This window comes from Macaca fascicularis, chromosome Y (assembly GCF_037993035.2).
Source record: "Macaca fascicularis isolate 582-1 chromosome Y, T2T-MFA8v1.1".
In the NCBI taxonomy this organism is placed as follows: Eukaryota; Metazoa; Chordata; class Mammalia; order Primates; family Cercopithecidae; genus Macaca; species Macaca fascicularis.
This window is the reverse complement of record NC_132903.1, coordinates 310,959-332,344: the sequence shown is the minus strand read 5'-3', so window position 1 is coordinate 332,344 and position 21,386 is coordinate 310,959. Positions and strand designations below refer to the sequence as shown.

The window sequence follows — 21,386 nt, the reverse complement described above, 5'->3', positions numbered from 1 at the left end:
TGTTTATCCAAAGTCTTTTCCGCATCGACGAATAAATTCAAATCGTACGTTCCTTTAACGTGAAGACATCATTAGTTAACGGTCACAGATTTACAGACACTGAGACGCCTTTGCACTACAGAAATCAATCTACTGGGTGATGATGGCGTTGTTCTTTTATTTAATACACTGCAGAATTGTGTCTCCTCCTATTGCATCTACCACGTGCACATCAAAATTCACCGGGAAATGGGAACAGACGTATCCTTTTTTGTAATAGTTTCACCAGAGTTTGTCTGTTAAACGTGGCTAACATCTTCAAATGAAGAGAGGAGCGTTCCATCTTTTACCACCATAACTGAAGGTTCTCGGAAGAGGATTCCGCACCAGCAGGAACCCCCCCCCCCCCAGGAACTCTTTAGAAAGGGAAATGACTGAAATCCAGCTACGTTCCTCTGTTTACCCTTCTGCAAATACCAGACCCAGACCCGGGGGCTTAAACCACAGACATTCATTCTCCCACCGTCCTGGAGGCTGGAGGTCTGAGATCCAGGTGTGGGCAGGGCTGGTCCCTCCTGAGGCCTCTCTCCTGGGCTTGGAGACGCCGTCTTCTCCCTGTGTCTTCACAGGGTTGCTCCTCTGTGTGTGTCTGTGTCCTCATCGCCTCTTCTTATGAGGACCCCAGTCCTATGAGATTAGGGCTCATACCCTAGTGACTTCATTTTACCTGGATCACCTCTTTAAAGATGATACATCCAAATGCAGTCACATTCTGAGGTCCCAGGAGTTGGGGCTTCGACCTACGTATTTTAGGGAATGAAGCACATTTCTTCACCATCTCAGACCTACAGAATCAGAAACTCTGGAAGTGGGCCCCCTAATCTGTGGGTTTTTATTTTTTTCTCCGAGACAAGAGTCTCAGTCTGTCCCCCAGGCTGGAGTGCAGTGGCCGGATCTCGGCTCACTGCAACCTCCGCCTCCTGGGTTCCCGCCATTCTCCTGCCTCAGCCTCCCGAGTAGCTGGGACCACAGACGCCACCACGCCCGGCTAATTTTTGTATTTTTAGTAGAGACGGGGTTTCACCGGGTTAGCCAGGATGGTCTCGATCTCCTGACCTTGTGATCCGCCCGCCTCGGCCTCCCACAGTGCTGGGATGACAGGCATGAGCCACCGCACCCGGCCCGTAATCTGTGTTTGAACCAGCCCTCCAGGGATATCTGATGGACCCTCAGTTCTGAGAAACACGGGTTTTACCAACGCAGCAGTTTCCCATTTTTAAAACTGAACATAGCGGCCAGTCGGGGGATGGCTCACCCCTGTCATCCCAGCACTCTGGGAGGCCGAGGTGGACGGATCCCCTGAGGTCAGGAGTTCGAGACCAGCCTGGCCAACATGGAGAAACCCCGTCTGTACCAATATCACAAAAACCAGCCGGGCGTGGTGGTGGCGTCTGTAATCCCAGTTCCTCGGGAGGCTGAGGCAGGAGAATTGCTCGAGCCCGGGAGGCAGAGGTTGCCGTGAGCCGAGATCAGGCCAGAGCAAAACTCCATCGAGACGACAGCAAGAAAAATGAACAGAGCAGCAAAAAAAATTGCCGGAAAGGAATGTTTCCACCATGACCATCTACCATCTTCAACCGGCTTTTTCTCCCATTCCTCTCCCATGTCGCCTCTCCCCATGACACTCCCGGGGACCCCGCCTCTCAGAGAAGCCCCTTGGACCCAAATCCTCATCTCAGCCTCTCGACCGAAATGTCACCACCACTTCCCCTGTTCTTCCCAGCTTCTCCCCCACCTCCCCTTTCCCCTAGTTGATAAGACAGGAGAGAAGGAGGGAAAGCAAAACGTTGGAAAGAAACAGAAGTAAGATAAACAGCCAGACGACGTTGGCACTACCACCTGGCCCTGGTGGTTAAAATAATAATAATAATATAATAATAATAATAATATTAACCCTGACCCAAACTACTTGTGTTATCGGTCAATTCCAGACACTGTATGACAAAGCACCGTAAAACTTTCTGTTCTGTTAGCCGATGCGTGTAATCCCCCCCATCACGTTCCATCATGACCCTTTCACGTGGACCCCTTCGAGTTGTAAGCCCTTAAAAGGTCAGGAGTTTCTTTCTCGGGGAGCTCGGTTCTCGAGACGGGAGTCTGCCGACGCTCCCGGCTGAATGAAGAACCTTCTTTTGTCTAGAGTCTGAGCAGTTTTATCTGTGGCTCATCCTGCTACACAGAAAGCTACACCCCATCCAAGCAAGGTGTGTTCTTCCTGCCTTCTTTTTACCGTATATCGTCTCAGTCTATCGTACTACAGACTCCAGCCTGGGCAACCTAGTGAGACCCCATGTTTGCAAACTTGTTTCTGCTCCAAGACCTCCTTGGAGGCCCACAGAACCTTCTCCGGGCCACAGAGGCCGGGACAAGTTGGCCCTGGGGGAATCCCAACAGGCGTACCTGAACCAGGAGCTCCTGGACGCTATTCATGTACCATCACGTAAGCCACGTTTCCAAAATTAAAACCCACAGAGAAAGAACAGACTTGCCAACGAGTAGGGTGTGTGATCTAAATGACCGATATTGCGAGGGAGAAAATAAGTCAGGGCCTCACCCGTGATCAACCATCACAATTCCTTCTAAGGAAAAAGTGCTACATGTAAAAATTAAGTCAGGAAACGTAGCTTCAAATGCAGAAGACAGGCCGGGCGCCGTGGTTCACGCCCGTAATCCCGGCACTTTGGGAGGCCAAGGTGGGGAAATCACCTGAGGTCGGGAGTTTGAGACCAGCCTGGGCAACATGGTGAAACCCCGTCTCTACTAAAAATACAAAATTAGCCGGGCGTGGTGGCAGGTGCCTGTAATTTCAGCTACTCGGGAGGCTGAGGCAGGAGAATCGCTTGAACCCAGGAGGCAGAGGTTGCAGTGAGCTGAGATCGCACCACTGCACTCCAGCCTGGTGACAGAGCAAGACACCATCTCAAAAAAAAAAAATATATATATATATATATATATATATATACACATGAATATTACATCTCTACATTGAGAAGGACTTTCCAGGAATAAAAACAATGGAAGACATTATATGAACGAGACTGATCAATTTGACTACATTTAATTTTAAAACTCTTTATGTTTAAGAAACAATTTCAAGTAGCATAAAAGAAGCTGAAAAATCTTGATACCATAGGCCAATGATAAAAGAGCCTGTGTCCTTAATATATAAAGAGCTCTGAGAAATCAACAAGAATGATGGCTATTTTTGAACGCTTTCTGTGCATTAAAATTCTGTGCCACTCGATGCACATCTATTATCTGGTTTAAATGTCATCAAACCTCTAGGCGATTGGCTACAGACTCAGAAAATGAGAATTAAAGGAATGAACGAACTTCTCCGGAGAAACAGAGCTAGTACATTGTGGTGCTGTGTTTGGATTCAAACCCAGTTCTGTGTGACTCTGAAGCTCAGGGCTCTAAGAACTGCTAACACCGGAAAAATAAGCAAACCTCCCGACTAATTTACAGACGAGAAACACACATGGCCCATAAACATGAAGAAGAAGGGTTCCCCCCGAGAAGTTTGTTTGTTTAAAGGCCACGTCAAAACCGTAGATGCCGTTTTGAAACCGTTAAATCTGCAGAGTTCCCCATTTTCCTTTTAAAATGAACCTCGATGTGAATGACGGCGTTAAGTCCCGGGCTACCTCTTGCTCCGCCAGGAGGAACACGTAAATTAGAACGGCTTTTTCCCACAAGCCATTAGAGATTATGAATCGCGCCTTTTAGAGGTTGGTATTTTAAATTCAATCATTTTTCCTGGAAGGGTCGATCTTAACAATCCACGTTTTACGGGCTAAAAGGTTTATGGAATCATCTACATTCTCTTAAATAACAGCCTGGTCAAATAGCTGTGGGTGGACCACATCCTGGAGGAATCCGAAATCTTGGTTCGGAGAAAGACGTCATGACATTCAGACATGCTCATTCTAGAAGGTTCTTGAAAGAACCAGAAACTAGTTTTTTAGCTTCAAAGTCGTATCCCACGGACCCGTCCCCAAATATACAGGCAGAGAAAAGACGGGGCAGATGTATTCACCTGCAGGTTCGGGGAGCCACAGAGGAGAGGGACGCGATGCCACCGTATTCTAGGCCTTCCTGGGACATCCTGCAGCAGAAACGGGGTGAGTTTCCACCACGAGACTGAGCCCCACCGAGGCCTTCACGGATCTTCGCCTCGAAGCCGCGGCAAAGCCAGGGTCACCCAGGCCCAGACGGAAAAATGAATGCCCCACGCAGCGTGTCAGGGAACGAGGACCCGGGCTGTCTGCAGACCAGGAGTCCAAGGGATACGGCCTGTGGAGGGGGCGTTACAGGCCTGCTGTATACACACCAGGCAGGAAGACCACAGGCCGGGTGTATACATCCCACGCCTGGGAGGGAAACCACAGGCTGCTGTGTACATCCCAGTCTAGGGAGGGGGATCACAGGCCGACTGTATACATCACACTCTACAGAGAACGACCACAGGCCAACTGTATACATCCCAGTCTAGGGAGGGAGACCACAGGCCAGCTGTATACATCCCACTCCTGGGAGGGGATCACAGGCCAACTGTATACATCCCAGTCTAGGGAGACAACACAGGCTGCTGTATACATCCCAGTCTAGGGAGGGGATCACAGGCCGACTGTATACATTCCACATTAGAGACGGAGACCACAGGCCAGCTGTATACATCCCACTCTATGGAGAACGATCACAGGCCAGCTGTATACATCCCAGTCTAGGGAGGGAGGCCACAGGCTGCTGTATACATCCCAGTCTAGGGAGGGGGATCACAGGCCGACTGTATACATCCCACACTAGAGAAGGAGACCACAGGCCGGCTGTATACATTCCACTCTAGGGAGGGAGACCACAGGCCGACTGTATACATCCCAGTCTAGGGAGGAGGATCACAGGCCAACTGTATACATCCCATGCCTGGGAGGGAGACCACAGGCTGCTGTATACATCCCAGTCTAGGGAGGCGGATCACAGGCCGACTGTATACATTCCACATTAGAGATGGAGACCACAGGCCACCTGTATACATCCCACTCTATGGAGAACGACCACAGGCCGACTGTATACATCCCACTCTAGGGAGAGAGACCACAGGCTGCTGTATACATCCCGGTCTAGGGAGGGGGATCACAGGCCAACTGTATACATCCCAGTCTAGGGAGGGGGATCACAGGCCAACTGTATACATCCCAGTCTAGTGGCTCATCTCAGTACTTTGGGAGGCCGAGGTGGATGGATCAGGAGGTCAAGAGACAGAGACCATCCTGGTTAACAGGGTGAGACCCCATCTCTACTAAAAATACAAAATTAGCCGGGCGTGGTGGCAGGCGCCTGTAGCCACAGCTACTCGGAGGCTGAGGCAGGAGAATCGCTGGAACCTGGGAAGCAGAGGTTGCAATGAGCCGAGATCGCGCCACTGCACTCTGGCCTGGCGACAGACTCTGTCTCAAAAAAAATGAAATAAAATAAAAATTAAAAAAATACAATAAAAGAAAAAGAAAGAAAAGAAAAGAATATGACCCAGCAAAGAACACGTTAAAAATAGAAAGTTGGGACAGAAATTCAGGTGCTTGGCCTCTGTCTCGAAATCTGGATGCAGGTATAAAACATCGTCTGAAATTTTTCAGCCAGATACACGTTTGCCTTCCTGTCCCCTCCGGGGAGGCGAGCTCAACTGACTTTATTTTATTTTCATCTCAATGAATGATAGCATGTATTTTGCACCTCCCTTCCCGCCCAGGCCTACCTTATAATAGATGCCGTGTGTGACTAAACACCGTCATTTCGGCTCCCAGCCTTGAAATTAAAACGTGGGCTGCCGATGGGTGTCTGCCGGCATCACCTGAAAACAAACAAACAAAAAAAGGCGGGTTGTGGAGGAAGGAGACCGGCGCTGTCCACATTCATATCTGTGTCACTTTATCTACCAGGAGGATTTGCATCTGGGGACATTTGCACCTGCCCCGAGTGCCTGGTTCACAGAAGAAATGGTAACGTGTAATCTTCTGAGTTGACAATGATGTATGGCTCTGGAGAAAAATAAAGCACTATCCAGAAATTATCCTGCGAGAGGCTTTCCCCGACCCCCTACATGACTTCGCACGTCCAAGACATGCACGGCCGTGTCTCCGGACGCCCCTGACCATGCGGCCACCTCATTCTGCGAGGAGTCGAGCCAGACTCATGGCAGCGAGCGACAAAACGCCGTTCCCGGAGGCTTCGCGGTTCTCCTGTGCACAGAGCCTGGGGGGTCTGCGAGTGACTTCAGAGGGGACTCAGGGCTGCTACCAACGATGCCCTCCGATCTAGAGGACACATCCTCCGGCTGGGAAATGGCCTCAGTTCTCCCTCTTAAGCAACGGACTTGAATTAGGATTTGTTTTTTCTTCCTTCTTTCTTTCTTTCTTTCTTTCCTTCCTTCCTTCCTTCTTTCTTTCCTTCCTTCCTTCTTTCTTTCCTTCCTTCCTTCTTTCTTTCCTTCCTTCCTTCCTTCTTTCTTTCCTTCCTTTCTTCCTTCTTTCTTTCCTTCCTTCCTTCCTTCTTTCTTTCCTTCCTTCCTTCTTTCTTTCCTTCCTTCCTTCTTTATTTCCTTCCTTCCTTCCTTCTTTCTTTCCTTCCTTCCTTCCTTTTTTCTTTCCTTCCTCCCTCCCTTCTTTCTTTCCTTCCTTCCTTCCTTCTTTCTTTCCTTCCTTCCTTCTTTCTTTCTTTCCTTCCTTCCTTCTTTCTCTTTCTTTCTTTCCTTCCTTCCTTCCTTCCTTCTTTCTTTCTTTCCTTCCTTCTTTCTTTCTTTCCTTCCTTCCTTCCCTCCCTCCTTCCTTCCCTCTTTCCTTCCTTCTTTCTTTCTTTCTTCCTGATCTCTCCCTCTTAAGCTACTGATTTGAACTAGGATTTGCTGTTTCTCTTTCTTTCTCTTTCTTTCTTTCTTTTTCTTTCTTCTTTCTTTCCTTTCTTCCTTCCCTCCTTCCCTCCTTCCCTCCCTCCTTCCTTTTTTCTTTCTTTCCTCCCTTCCTTCCTTCTTTCCTTCCTTCTTTCCTTCTTTCCTTCCTTCCTTCCTTCCTTCCTTCTTCCTTCCTTCCTTCCTTTCTTTCTTTCTTTCTTTCTTTCTTTCTTTCTTTCTTTCCTTCTTTCTTTCTTTCTTTCTTTCTTTCTTTCTTTCTTTCTTTCTTTCTTTCTTTCTTTCTTTCTTTCTTTCTTTTTTTCTTCTTTCTTTTCTTTCTTTCTCTTTCTTTTTGCCTTTGCACTTAGCTACTTGTTACTACTTGTCCAAACAGCTGGGGAACCTGGCCGGGCATGGTGGCTCAAACCTCTCACCCCAGCACTTTAGTTGGGAATTTCCTGATCTCTCCCTCTTAAGCGACTGATTTGAATTAGAATCTTCCTTCCTTCCTTCCTTCCTTCCTTCCTTCCTTCCTTCCTTCCTTCCTTCCTTCCTTCCTTTCTTCCCTTCCCTCCCTCCTTCCTTCCCCCTCTCTTTCTCTCTCTTTCCTTCCTTCCTTCTTTCTTTTCCCTTTCTTCCTTCCTTTCTTTTTCTTTTTCTTTCTACTTTTGCAGTAAGCTACTTGTTACCACTTGTCCAAACATTTAGGGAACCTGGCCGGGCATGGTGGCTCACACCTGTCACCCCAGCACTTTAGAAGCGGGGAAGATTGCTTGAGTCTAGGAGTTCCCAACCAGGCTGGGCAACATAGTGAGACTCTCCGTCTATGCAAAAAATTACGAAATTAGCTGGGTATGGTGGTGCACACCTGTAGTCCCAGTGACTCAGGAGGCTAAAATGGGAGAACTGCTTGAACCTGAGAGGTAGAGGCTGCAGTGAGCTAAGATCGTACCACTGCACTCCAGCCTGGGCAATAGAGCAAGACCCCATCTCTTAATAATAATAATAATATTTATATTATATATATTATATTATAATATATATTATATAATATATATTATATATTATATATTATATAAATATATAATATTTATAATATATTATAATTATAATAATAATAATTATTTATTTTATAAAACATTTAAGGATGTTTTATGTGGTACAACGAGTCTCCAAAACACAGAGCCACCTCCAGGATAGGAAAGCTCCCACCTCCAGCCTCCTGAAGTGCCCAGAGCCTCCCCCTCCCTGGACAATCGTCCCACAGACGCCCGTGAGAGAGACGGCCCGGGCTTCTGATCCGAGCGCCTTAACTTTCTGTCACTCCCTCATCATTCGGAAGATTCCCAAACAACCTTGTCAAAGGTGTTGGAAGCAGAGCAACTCCCCCTTGAACAGGGTAAAATGAAGCTGAGACCTTCTGGGCTACCTTCTCAGAATGCTAAGGCTTTTTTTTTTTTTTTTTTTTTTTGAGACAGAGTCTTGCTCAGTTGCCCAGGCTGGAGTGCAATAGCACGATCTCAGCTCAGTACAACCTCTGCCTCCCTAGTTCAAGCGATTCTCCTGCCTCAGCCTCCTGAGTAGCTGGGATTACAGGCACCTGCCATCACACCGCACTAATATTGTATTTTTAGTAGAGAAGGGCTTTCACCTTGCTGGCCAGGCTGGTCTTGAACTCCTGACATGGTCATCCACCTTGGCCTCCCGAAGTGCTGGAATTACACCACACCCTGGTAACTTTGTATTTTTAGTAGAGATGGGATTTCTCCACGTTGGTCAGGCTGGTCTCGAACTCACGACCTCAGGGGATCCGCCTGCCTCAGCCTCCCAGGATTAAGGCATTCCAAGCCACAGGATGAGATAGGAGGTTGGCACACGATGCAGATTGTAAAGACGTTGCTGATAAAACAGCTTGCAGTGAAGAAAGCCGGACAAATCCCACCAAAACCAAGATGGTGACGAAAGTAACCTCAGGTCGTCCTCACTGCTCATTATACGCTAATTCTAAGGCATGCACTGTTAAAAGACACGCTCACCCAGCGCCAGGACAGTTTACAGAGTCATAGGGACGCCAGGAAGTTACCCTGAATGGCCTAAAAACAGGAGGCATGAGGCCACAGTCTGTGGCTCATGCCCATCATCCCAGCACTTTGGGAGGCCAAGGCGGGCGGATTACGAGATCAGGAGTTCGAGACCATTCTGGCCAACATGTTGAAACCCTGTCTTTACTAAAAATACAAAAATTAGCCAGGCGTGGTGGCAGGTGCCTGTAATCGCAGCTACTCAGGAGGCTGAGGCAGGAGAATCGTTTGAACCCGGGAGGCAGAGCTTGCTGTGAGCCGAGATCGCGTCACTGCACTCCAGCCTGGGAGACAGAGCGAGACTCAGACAGAAAAAACAAAAACAAACTAAAAAGAACAGGAGGTATGAATGATCCAACCCTTGTTTAGCATGTCATCAAGAAATCATCATAAAAATGGGTAATCAGCAGGTCTCCGGGCTGCTCTGTCTATGGAGTGGACGTTCTTTTATTTCTCTTTCTTTTTTCTGTCTTTCTTTCTTTCTTTTTTTTCATTTTTTTGAGGCACAGTTTTTGCTCTTGGCACCCAGGCTGGAGTGCAACGGCACGATCTCGGCTCCCTGCAACCCCTCCGCCTCCATCGTTCAAGCGATTCTCCTGCCTCAGCCTCCTGAGTAACTGGGATGACAGGCACCTGCCACCACGGCCGGCTAATGCTTGTATTTTTAGTAGAGACCGGATTTCTCCATGTTGACCAGGCTGGTCTCGAACTCCTGACCTCAGGTGATCCGCCTGCTTCGGCCTCCCAAAGTGCTGGGATGACAGGCGTGAGCCACCGTGGCCCAGCCCCTCTACTTTCTTAATAAACCTTCTTTCTCTTTGCACTGTGGACTCACCCTGGATTCTCTTGCGTGAGATCCAAGAACCGTCTGTTGGGGTCTGGACTGGGAGACGCGTCCGGTGACAGAAGGATATCAGTGTCCTGGCTCCAAAAGGACAGAAAACGAGTGAAGCTGCAGAGGCTGAAACCGAGATCCCGACACTCCCACGGCGGCTTCCCCGAGGACAAGCAGACCCTGACCCTCAGATGCTCGCTCCTTCCCCGGCTGGAAATAATGGAAGAGGGAAGAGAGCTTCCCCCTGCCCCCCTTTTTCTTTCAGAGTTCCTTTCTCCTTCCTTTTCAAATGCTTGTTAAGTCTCTTAAACGGATGAGTGAGCCTTGTCTCCTGCGGGACCTGGGAACCACCTCTTTGAAATGTGATCTTTAAGGAGAAAAAAACACACACACCCAAAACAAAACAATGCTTCACCTCCCCGTTTCTAGGAAGGATCAGGGTCAAACCTCAGCCGGTTTTGCAGATTCACATCCAGAGTCCCCTAGATACGAGAAATTCTGTTTGTCTCGAGGACACGAATGGGACGGGTTTTGTTTTTCTTGTTGTTTTGTGTGTGTGTGTGTGTGTGTGCTCAGCCCCACAAAAAGGCCACCTGCTCTCTGTGTTTGCACCTCTTCCCGGGTCAGCTGTGATGTACTTCTCCTCTCGTTTTGGTTTCATAATATTTAAATAACAAAACTGGGGCCGGGCACAGGGGCTCACGCCCGTCATCCCAGCACTTTGGGAGGCCGAGGCGGGCGGATCTCCTGAGGTCAGGAGTTCGAGACCAGCCTGGCCAACGTGGTGAAACCCCGTCTCTACCAAATACAAAAAATTAGCCGGGCGAGGTGGTGAGCGCCTGTCGTCCCAGCTACTCAGGAGACTGAGGCAGGAGAATCGCTTGAACACGGGAAGTGGAGGTTACAACGACCTGAGATGGCACCACTGCAGTCCAGCCTGGGCGACAGAGCGAGACTCTGTCTCAAATAATAATAATAGTAATAATAATAATAATAATAAAACTGTATAAATGAAAAACCAAAGCTTCACTTTTCCCTGCCTCCCATCCTATTCCTTAAAAAGATAGCTACTAAGACCAAAAAAAAAAAAAAAGCTACGTACCTCCCTCACGAGGAATTTCTTTATGGGCAAAGGACACACATCCCTGCGCTCACTGAGATAAATGCATATCTGATTGTCTCCTTTGGAGACGCTAACCACAAACTCAAAAGATGGTCAGCTGCGGTGGCTCACGCCTGTCATCCCAGCACTTTGGGAGGCCGAGGCAGGTGGGTCACCTGAGGTCAGGAGTTTCGAGACCATCCTGGCCAACATGGTGAAACCCCATCTCTACTAAAAATACAAAAATTAGCCGGGCGTGGTGGCGGCGCCTGTAATCCCAGCTACTCGGGAGGCTGAGGCAGGAGAATCGCTTGAACCTGGGAGGCGGAGTTTGCAGTGAGCCGAGATCATGCCACTGCACTCCAGCCTGGGCGTCAGAGTGAGACTCCGTCTCAAAGAAAAACAAATAAATAAAATAAATAATAATAATAAAGACTAACGGGGACTCCCAAGGGTCAGGACAAGAATAAATACCTTGGAATATTAATATCCCTTTCACAAAGCCTGGGTGTAAATGCCCCTTTTCAAACAAAACAATACCGGCCGGGCGCGGTGGCTCACGTCTGTCATCTCAGCCGTTTGGGAGGCCGAGGCGGGCGGATCACGAGGTCAAGAGATCAAGACCAGCCTGGCCAACACGGTGAAACCCCACCTGTACTAAAAATACAAAAAAAATGAGCTGGGCGCGGTGGTGGGCACCTGTCATCCCAGCTACTCGGGAGGCTGAGGTGGGAGAATGGCGTGAACCCGGGAGGCGGAGCTTGCAGTGAGCCGAGATCCGGCCACTGCACTCCAGCCTGGGCGACAGAGCGAGACTGTGTCTCAAAAAAAAAAAAAAAAAAAAAGAAACCGTGGACGGTTCACGGAGGCATCACCGCTACACAGATAATCTTCTTTGGAGCGAGGATGAATATTAAATGATCACAAGAAGAAGAGATTTTCGCGACAGGGATGGCAGGGACACACCCCACGGCCCCCTGGGATCACCAAAAATCTGACACTGTGGGGGGCGTCGCCACCGTCTCACTGCGGGGGCTGCAAACATCCTGGGTGGGAGGCGATGGAGAGTAATGCACCTGCCACCGATGGAAATCAAAACAGGACACTGTGTCACGCTCAGAATGACAAGCAAATCACACTGCGCACATTTAAGTGTCTCTGGGCACAGAAATGCAATGGAGGGTTTTCTCCTGTTGCCTCCAAGTGAATAAGGGCCTTGGGGGAACATCGTGCACCTGTCTGATGCCTGTGCAGACGTCGCTAACAAATGCTGCTCACCTGTGACAGGTGCACACCGGTCCCCGGCTGGCTGGACGTCCGGACATCTGGACATCCGGACGTCCGGACATCTGGACATGTGGACGTCCGGACATCTGTGGACTCCTGTCTCTACTAAAAACACAAAGTTAGCAGCGTGCGATGGCTCACGCCTGCAATTCCCCTTCCTTGTTGCTTTCCTCCTGTGTGTGGCCCGGAGATCGCTGCAAAGCTGCAACCCGTGTACGAAAACAAACACGTTTTCTTTGGAGGCCACGCCGGGTGCGTTTCAACCGACCGCACTGCCTTCTTTCTAAAGGGAGTGTCTGGAAGGAATATCCTGATACTTCGTTATTTAGGATACTATGGATTTTTATTCTTCTTTTTTTTTTTTTTTTTTTTTTTGGCTCTCTTTCCTTGTAAGATGACAGGGAGCCGGTGTCAAGCCTAACAACGGCCCGTGAACGAGCGAGTCTCATTGTTCCGCCGGGCTCTGCCTTCGAGGCAGGCTCCTCGCTCTGCCCCCCCCCCCCACCCCAGCGCAGAGGTCAGGGGTCACCTGCTAAATCCTATGGCACATCCGGGATCCCAGGTGAACGACGCGGTTGACAAACGGCTGCTAATGATTCAACCATAAATTGCAATTACGGGAATGATGGATGGCGTGTCTAACGAGCGCATTATTGCCACCGGTGACCTTCCGGGCTGAAGGCCGTGTCAATATGAGCCACATCTCTCAGGCGGCCGGTGTGACGGCCACGTCCGTGTGCTCGTGTGTGTGGTGTGTGCACAGGTGCGTGCACCTGCCTGTGTCCTCTCTCTCTCCAGACCTTGCCTCGGATTCTTTGAACCGCCGCACGGGCCATGCCACGCGAACCGCATGGGTCATCTCAGGAACACCCTTAATTAGAGCATTTTCATCCACCGGCACTGAAAACGCCCCACGCATAAAATACACACAGGGTTAAAGCTGAGTTTCCGGGCGTGCGTGTCCTCGTCCTCCGTGGTGGGGAAAAATCAAAAGGGACGGGAGAGAAAGGGGGTGTCTCTGGGAAGCACTTCTGGTGGCTGAAGCCGGGGCTGAAAGACGAACTCAGGGGAGGGTCTCTGGAATGAAAGGAAGCTTTCTGCACCCAGGGCAGGATGGGCGGTCTCCGGGATGGCCGCGGTGCAGACCAACAAGATAAGATTCCCCACGCCACCCAGCCCAGTGACCCCCCGAGACCGACGGCTCAGCTGGACTTCGACACAGGGCCCTGCACCACGGCTGTCCCGGATATAGGACCCACGGGGGTCTTGGTGTCCTACAACATTGAGACGTGGCCCGTCACGGCCACACCCAGGTTAGGCTGGAGAGGGTGGGACACAGAAGCTGTCCGCGCGGGCGAGAGCCATGGCGGGTCCCCATCCAGGACACACGGGCACTTCTAGGGGTTGGGACGTGCTGGTCTGGCCGAAACGGAACGTCTTCTGATTCGAGCCAACCGGCCTCCAAGAAACAGCAGGAGTCCCTGGCGGTGGGTGGACGTCTGTGCGGCAGTTCCACGTCAGACCCAGTCCCAGCCCTTCCCACCTGTCCAGGCTCCAGGTCCCCAGAGGGAGCAGACGACCTAGGAGATGCTGAGTCAGCACTTGGAGTCACATTCCAGAGCTATGCTGTCTCTGGAGCCTCTAGGGGAGGATCCTTCCTGCCTCTCCCAGCTCCTGGGGGCTCCGGGTGTCCCTGGGCTTGTGGCCGCATCACTCCAGTCTCTGCCTCCGTCTCCACGTGGCCTCCTCCTCTGTGTCTGTGTCTCCTCTTCTGTCTCTTATGGAGACACCTGTCATTGCATTTAGAGCTGAGCTAATCCAGGGTGATCTCATCTCAAGATACTCAACAGAATGACACCCGCAGAGACCTTCTTTCTAAATGAGATTCTATTCACAAGTCTACGGGTTAGGACATGGACAGATCTTTTGAGGTCACCATCCCAACCCACTGCAATTGTGTCTGGTTCTTTCTGGAGCCTCTAGGGGAGGCTCCTTCCTGCCTCTCCCAGCTCCTGGGGGCTCCAGGCGTCCCTGGGCTTGTGGCCGCATCACTCCAGTCTCTGCCTCCGTCTCCCCGTGGCCTCCTCCTCTGTGTCTGTGTCTCCTCTTCTGTCTCCAACAAGGACACCTGTCATTGGACTTAGGGTCCATCCTAATCCAGGATGATTTCATCATAACTTATCTCTTAATTACATCCGCAAAGACCGTTTTTCCAGCATAGCTCCCATTCAAATATTGCAGGTTGATACAGGCTGAACTGTGTTCCTCTCTCCCACCCCCAAAACGTTCATATATTGAAACCTTAACTTCCAGTTTCTCAGAATGTGTATTTGGAGATGGGGAGGTCTTTAAAGAGGAGATTCAGGTAAAATGAGGTCACTAGGGTGGACCATGATCCAATAGGACTGGTGTCCTTATAAGAAGAGGAGATGAGGACACAGACACACACAGAGGGACGACCCCGTGAGGACACAGGGAGAAGACGGCGTCTCCAAGCCCAGGAGAGAGGCCTCAGGAGGAACCAGCCCTGCCCACACCTGGATCTCAGACCTCCAGCCTCCAGGACTGTGGGAGAATCAATGTCTGTTGTTTATAACCACCCAGTCTATGGTATTCTGTGATAGCAGCCTGAGATGGACTAAGACACCTCATAAGAGGAGGAGATGAGGACACAGACACACACACAGAGGGATGACCCTGTGAGGACACAGGGAGAAGACGGCGTCTCCAAGCCCAGGAGAGAGGCCTCAGGAGGAACCAGCCCTGCCCACACTTTGATCTTGGGCCTGCAGCCTCCAGGATCCTGGTAGAATAAGTGTCCACGAAACCCAAAGGAAGGCACCTCCTTCTTTAAGGCTGGCTTAGCCGTCGCCGGCTGCCATTTACTCCTCATGCTTCTGTTGTGTCTTGCTCTCTTCTCCTTCGCTGTGTTTCATGTTTCTCCTGGATGGTGTGTATCAATGTGAATGCTGGATAACATACACAAAATAGGATAGAGAAGAAGAGAATGGAAAAAATTGAATGCAATGCAATGCAATGGAATACAATATAACAAGTGGAAAATAACAAGTGGAATGGGATGGAATAGAAAATAATATTATATATATTATGTAATAATAATAAAATAATAAAAAATAAAATAATAAATAAAATAATAAAAATAAATATAACGAGTGGAAAATAACAAGTGGAATGGGATGGAATCGAAAATAATATTATATATTATATAATAATAAAAAATAATAAAAAATGAAATAAAAAAATAAAAAATACAAATAAATATATAACAAGTGGAAAATCACAAGTGGAATGGGATGGAATAGAAAATAATAAATTGAATGGAATGGAATGCAACAGAATAGAAAATAATGAATGGAATGGAATGGAATGGAATGGAATGGAATAGAATAGAATAGAAAACAATGAATGGAATAAAATGGAATAGAATGCAATGGAATGAAATAGAATAGAAAACAATGAGGCCAGGCACGGTGGCTCATGCCTGTAATTTCAGCACTTTAGGAGGCCAAGGAGAGTGGATCACGGGGTCAGGAGTTCAAGACCAGCCTGGCCAACATAGTGAAACCCCCTGTCTACTAAAAATACAAAAATTAGCTGCGTGTGGTGGCACACACCTGTAGTCCCAGCTACTCAGGAGGCTGAGGTGGGAGAATCGTGTGAACCCGGGAGGGAGAGGTTGCAGTAAGCTGAGACCATGCCATTGCACTCCAGCCTGGGTGACAGAGTGAGACTCCATCTCCAAAAAAAAAAAAAAAAAAGAAAGAAAGAAAGAAAGAAAGAGAAAAAGAAAAAGGAAAAAAAAAGGAAAACAGTGAGTGGAATAGAGCAGAATAGAAAATAATAGAATGGAATGGAATAGAAAATAATTGAGTAGAATGGAATGGAATAGAAAATAATGATTGGAATGGAATGGGATGGAATAAAAATAATGAATGGAATAGAACAGAAAATAATGAATGGAATGGAATCGAATCGAAAATAATGAATGGAATGGAATGGAACAGAAAACAATGAATTGAATAGAATGGAATGGAATAGAAAATAATGAATGGAATAGAACAGAATATAATGAATGGAATGGAATCAAATCGAAAATAATGAATGGAATGGAATGAAACAGAAAATAATGAATGGAATAGAATGGAATGGAATAGAATAGAATAGAAAATAATGAATGGAATGGAATCAAATCGAAAATAATGAATGGAATGGAATGAAACAGAAAATAATGAATGGAATAGAATGGAAAGGAATGGAATAGAATAGAAAATAATGACTGGAATAGAACAGAAAATAATTAATGGAATGGAATGAAACAAAATAATGAATGGAATAGAATGGAAAGGAATGGAATAGAATAGAAAATAATGACTGGAATAGAACAGAAAATAATTAATGGAATGGAATGAAACAGAAAATAATTAATGGAATAGAATGGAATAGAATAGAATAGAATGGAAAATAGTGAATGGAAAAGAACAGAAAATAATAAATGGAATTGAATGGAATCGAATTGAAAACAATGAATGGAATTGAATGAACAGAAAATAATGAATGGAATAGAATACAATAGAATAGAAAATAATGAATGAGATGGAATGGAATGGAATGAACATAAAATAATAGAACGGAATGGAATGAAACGGAATAGAATGAAGTAGAATGGAATGGAATAGAAGATAGTGGAACGGAATGGAATGGAATAAAATGGAATGGAATAGAATAGAATAGAATGAAATAGAATAGAAAATAATGAATGCAATGGAATGAAATGAAAAGAGATAGAATAGAATAGAAGGAATGGAATGGAATAGAATAGAACAGAAGGAATGGAATGGAATGGAATAGAATAGAAGGAATGGAATGGAATGGAATAGAATAGAAAATAATGAATGGAAATGGAATAGAGAAGAATAGAAAATAATAGAATGGAATGGAAAGCGATGGATGAGAGAGAATGGAATGGATAGAAAATAGAATGGAATCGAATTACAATGGGAGGGATCGAACCTAATAGAATGGAATGGAATGGAACAGAATGCAGTAGAAAACAATAGAATAGAATCCAACACCATACAATAGAATGAGGGAAGGAGACTCACCCAGGTTTTCCCATCACAAACAGGAGGAAGAGAGAATTGGGGTGACCCCAGAGAGCAGGACGAATATGTATCTATTCTGTCTGTCGCCCAAGATCCTTCCGGCAGGTTGAGACCCTTCTGCCTCCCAAAGAAACCCAGGTAGATTGAAGGACCCTGCACCTGCAGGAGGGCCCGACTCACAGACACCTGCACCTGCGCTTCTCCCAGGTTCATTGTGTTCTGTTTTTGTTTGTTTGTTTGTTTTTGTTTTTGTTTTTTAGAGATGGGGTCTTGCTCTGTTGCCCAGGCTGGAGTTCAGTGGTGCAATTATGGCTCACTGCAGCCTCAACCTCCCGGCCTCAAGCGATCCTCCTCCCATCTCAGCCTCCCGAGTAGCTGGGACGACAGCTGCTTGCCACCCCACACAGTTAATTTTTGAATTTATTTTTTTGTAGCGATGGGGTCTTGCTGTATTGCCCCGTCTGGTTTCAAACTCCTGAGCTCAAGTGATCCTCCTGCCTCCTCCTCCCCAGGTGCTGGGATTCCAGGAGTGAGCCAGGGCAGCCGGCCTGTTTGTGGTGGTCTGAATCACAACCCAGCTCCAGGGAATAAAGTTAACTTCTGTCTCTTTATCCTTGTTTTTCTCTCTCCCATTTCAGCTGTGAATACGTTCTCTGGAATACACGATGTAAAGCCACACACTGGTTTACATATCTAAAAGTCAAAACCAACACCGGTGATAGAAGGATAACAAGAAAACAAGCTGAGGCCAGACCCAGTTCAGACATTAAGGCCGCCACGTTCTTCCTGTGTGGCCACGGCCAAGCTCTCGACCTCTCTGGGCCTCAGCAACTTGTGAACCTGAGACCGTAGCAGCATCTCCGTCGTGACCCAGTTGAGAACCAAGTTCGCTGGAGGTGTCAGGTGTTTGGAGTGAAACCTCACGTCTACGGGGACTCGTGAAATACAAATACCTCCCAAGGCCGACTCGGAGACAGACGTCTTAAAGAAGAGGTGGGTACTTCACCTGAGGTCGGGAGTTCGAGACCAGCCTGGTCAACATGGAGAAACCCCGTCTCTACTAAAAATACAAACACTAGCCGGGCGTGGTGGCAGGTGCCTGTAATCCCAGCTTTCTAGAAAAAAAATTAGATTTTCCCAACTTGCATATAGATATACATATATTCTATCCTCCAGGATAGTAACCGTATTACACATTATAATATATTATGTGTTATGGATAAACTATGATATGGTATATGTTTAAATATCCAATAGTGCAATTTGTAGAAAATATAAGGTTTTCCCAGTTTGCAATATAGATGTGTATCTTTTTATATATTATATTGTCTACAATAGTTACATGTGCCTAATAGTATATATAATATATATTATACGCATAATGCATCATATATATACACTTGACGATATGATAGAATATATAATAGTGGGCCAGGAGTGGTGGCTCACGTCTGTCATCCCAGCACTTTGGGAGGCCAAGGCAGGCGGATCACCTGAGGTCAGGAGTTCGAGACCAGCCTGGCCAACATGGTGAAACCCCGTCTCTACTAAAAATACAAACATTAGCTGGGCGTGGTGGCAGGTGCCTGTAATCCCAGCTACTCGGGAGGCTGAGGCAGGAGAATCGCTTAAACCCGGGAGGTGGAGGTTGCAGTGAGCCGAGATCGCACCCCTGCCCCCCAACCTGGGCAACAAGAGTGAAACTCTGTCTCAAAAAAAAAAAAAAAGATGGTCCAAGACTCCAGCTCCTGTCTGTCAAGGCACAAACATTTTTTTGTTTTATTTTTGTTGTTGTTTCTGCTTTTGTTTTTTTGTGTTGTTTTTTTTTTTTTTCCGTAACTTTTGTTTTAGGTTCAGGCGTACCTTGCAGGTTCGTTACGTAGAAAAATTTGGGTCAGGGGACATTGGTGTACAGATTATTTCATTACCAGGTATGGATTATCACGGCACCTACCCCAACCTCACCTAGCCAGTGCCTGACCCGAGCACCCAATAAAATTATCTTTCCTGATCTTTTCCCTCCTCCCACACAACAAAGATTGGACATCCCTGGTCTGATTAGATCCCATTTGTCAACTGTCACTTTTATGGCAATTGCTTTTGGCATCTTTGCCTTTTTTTTTCTTTTTTTTTTTTTTGAGATGGAGTCGCGCTCTGTCACCCAGGCTGGAGTGCAGTGGTGCGATCTCGGCTCACTGCAACCTCCGCCTCCCGGGTTCAAGCGATTCTCCTGCCTCAGCCTCCCGAGTAACTGGGATGACAGGTGCCCGCCACCACGCCCGGCTCATTTTTTGTATTTTAGACGAGGTTTCACTATGTTGGCCAGGCTGGTCTCGAACTCCTGACCTCAGGTGATCCACCAACTCAGCCTCCGAAAGTGCTGGGATGACAGGCGTGAGCCACCGTGCCCAGCCCATCACGAAATTTTTATCCACCCACCAATAGACGCCAGTGTGTGTTGATCCCCTCCCTGTGTCCATGTTTTCTCATCATTTAGCCCCCACTTATAAGTGAGAACATGTAGTATTTGGTTTTCTGTTCCTACATTAGTTTGCTAAGGATAATGCCCACCAGCTCCATCCACGTCCCTGCAAAGGACACGAGGTCATTCTTTTTCATGGCTGCATAGTATTCCATCGTGTCTCTGTGCCATATTTTCTTTATCCAGTCTCTCAAGGATGGGCGTTTGCATCGGTTCCAAGTCTTTGCTATTGTGAACGGTGCTGCAATGAACATACACCTACACTGGACTCCTTCCTTTCACCATATACAAAAATGAACTCAAGATGGATTAAAGGCTGAAATGTAAAACCCAGAACTATAAAAACCGTGTAAGACAACCTAGGTGATACCATTCAGGGCATAGGCACGGATAAAAATTTCATGACAAGCCAGGCGTGGTGGCTCACGCCTGTCATCCCAGCACTGTGGGAGGTTGAGGTGGATGGATCACCTGAGGTTAGGAGTTCGAGACCAGCCTGGCCAACCTGGGGAAACCACGTGTCTACTAAAAATACAAAACGTAACCGGGCGTGGTGGCAGGTGCCAGTAATCCCACAGCTACTCGGGAGGCTGAGGCAGGGGAATCGCTCGAACCCGGGAGGCGGAGGCTGCAGTGAGCCGAGATCACACCACTGCGCTGCAGCCTGGATGACAGAGCGAGACTCTGTCAAAAAAGAAAAATTCATGACAAAGATGCCAAAAGCAATTGCAACAAAAGCAAAGATTGACAAATGGGAACTAATTAAACCAGGGGTATCCAATCACTTGACTTTCCTGGACCACACTGAAAGAAGAATTGTTTTTAGCTACACATAAAATGCGCCAACACTCATGAAAGCGGATGAGCTATTAAAAAAAAAGCAATGCAAAAAAAAAAAATGATGTTTGAAGAGAATTTACAAATTTGTGTTGGGCTGTATTCAACACTGTCCTGGGCCACCTGTGGCCGGCAGGCTGTCGGTGGAAAGAGCTGGAATTAAACTAAAGAGCTTCGGCACAGAGAAAGAAGCTGTCCACAGAGTCAACAAACAGCCCACAGAATGGGCAGAATGGGGGAAATTTTCGCAAAGTACACATGGGACAAAGGTCTAATACCTTTCCTCCTGGGGGGCCCAGTGGGCAACGGTTCCAAACAACAGCTTCCTGGGTGGTGTCTGCACCTGTTTCCTGTATGGGTTACACTGAGGGACTTGGAGGGTGGTGTCTGCACCTGTTTCCTGTATGGTTTGCACTGAGGGACTTGGAGGGTGGTATCTGCACCTGTTTCCTGTGTGGTTTGTACTGAGGGACTTGGAGGGTGGTGTCTGCACCTGTTTCCTGTATGGGTTACACTGAGGGACTTGGAGGGTGGTGTCTGCACCTGTTTCCTGTATGGTTTGCACTGAGGGGACTTGGAGGGTGGTGTCTGCACCTGTTTCCTGTATGGTTTGTACTGAGGGACTTGGAGGGTGGTGTCTGCACCTGTTTCCTGTATGGTTTGTACTGAGGGACTTGGAGGGTGGTGTCTGCACCTGTTTCCTGTATGGGTTAC

General features: G+C 47.6%; 1 long non-coding RNA gene and 1 pseudogene across 1 annotated transcript in view; one reads left to right on the top strand and one right to left on the bottom strand.

The window, feature by feature from the left end:
* The window catches only part of LOC135969208 (uncharacterized), a 33,532-nt gene extending 23,405 nt beyond the window's left edge, over nucleotides 1-10,127 (bottom strand). Inside the window, exons 1-2 of the long non-coding RNA XR_010584343.2 lie at nucleotides 9,842-10,127; nucleotides 5,795-5,890 (exon numbers count right to left, since the gene is read on the bottom strand). This is a non-coding gene — a long non-coding RNA (uncharacterized lncRNA). The remainder of the gene's footprint in view (nucleotides 1-5,794; nucleotides 5,891-9,841) is intronic.
* Nucleotides 10,128-20,930: 10,803 nt separating this feature from the next.
* LOC141409594 (small nucleolar RNA SNORA70) lies at nucleotides 20,931-21,057 on the top strand (annotated as a pseudogene).
* Nucleotides 21,058-21,386: the final 329 nt, after the last annotated feature.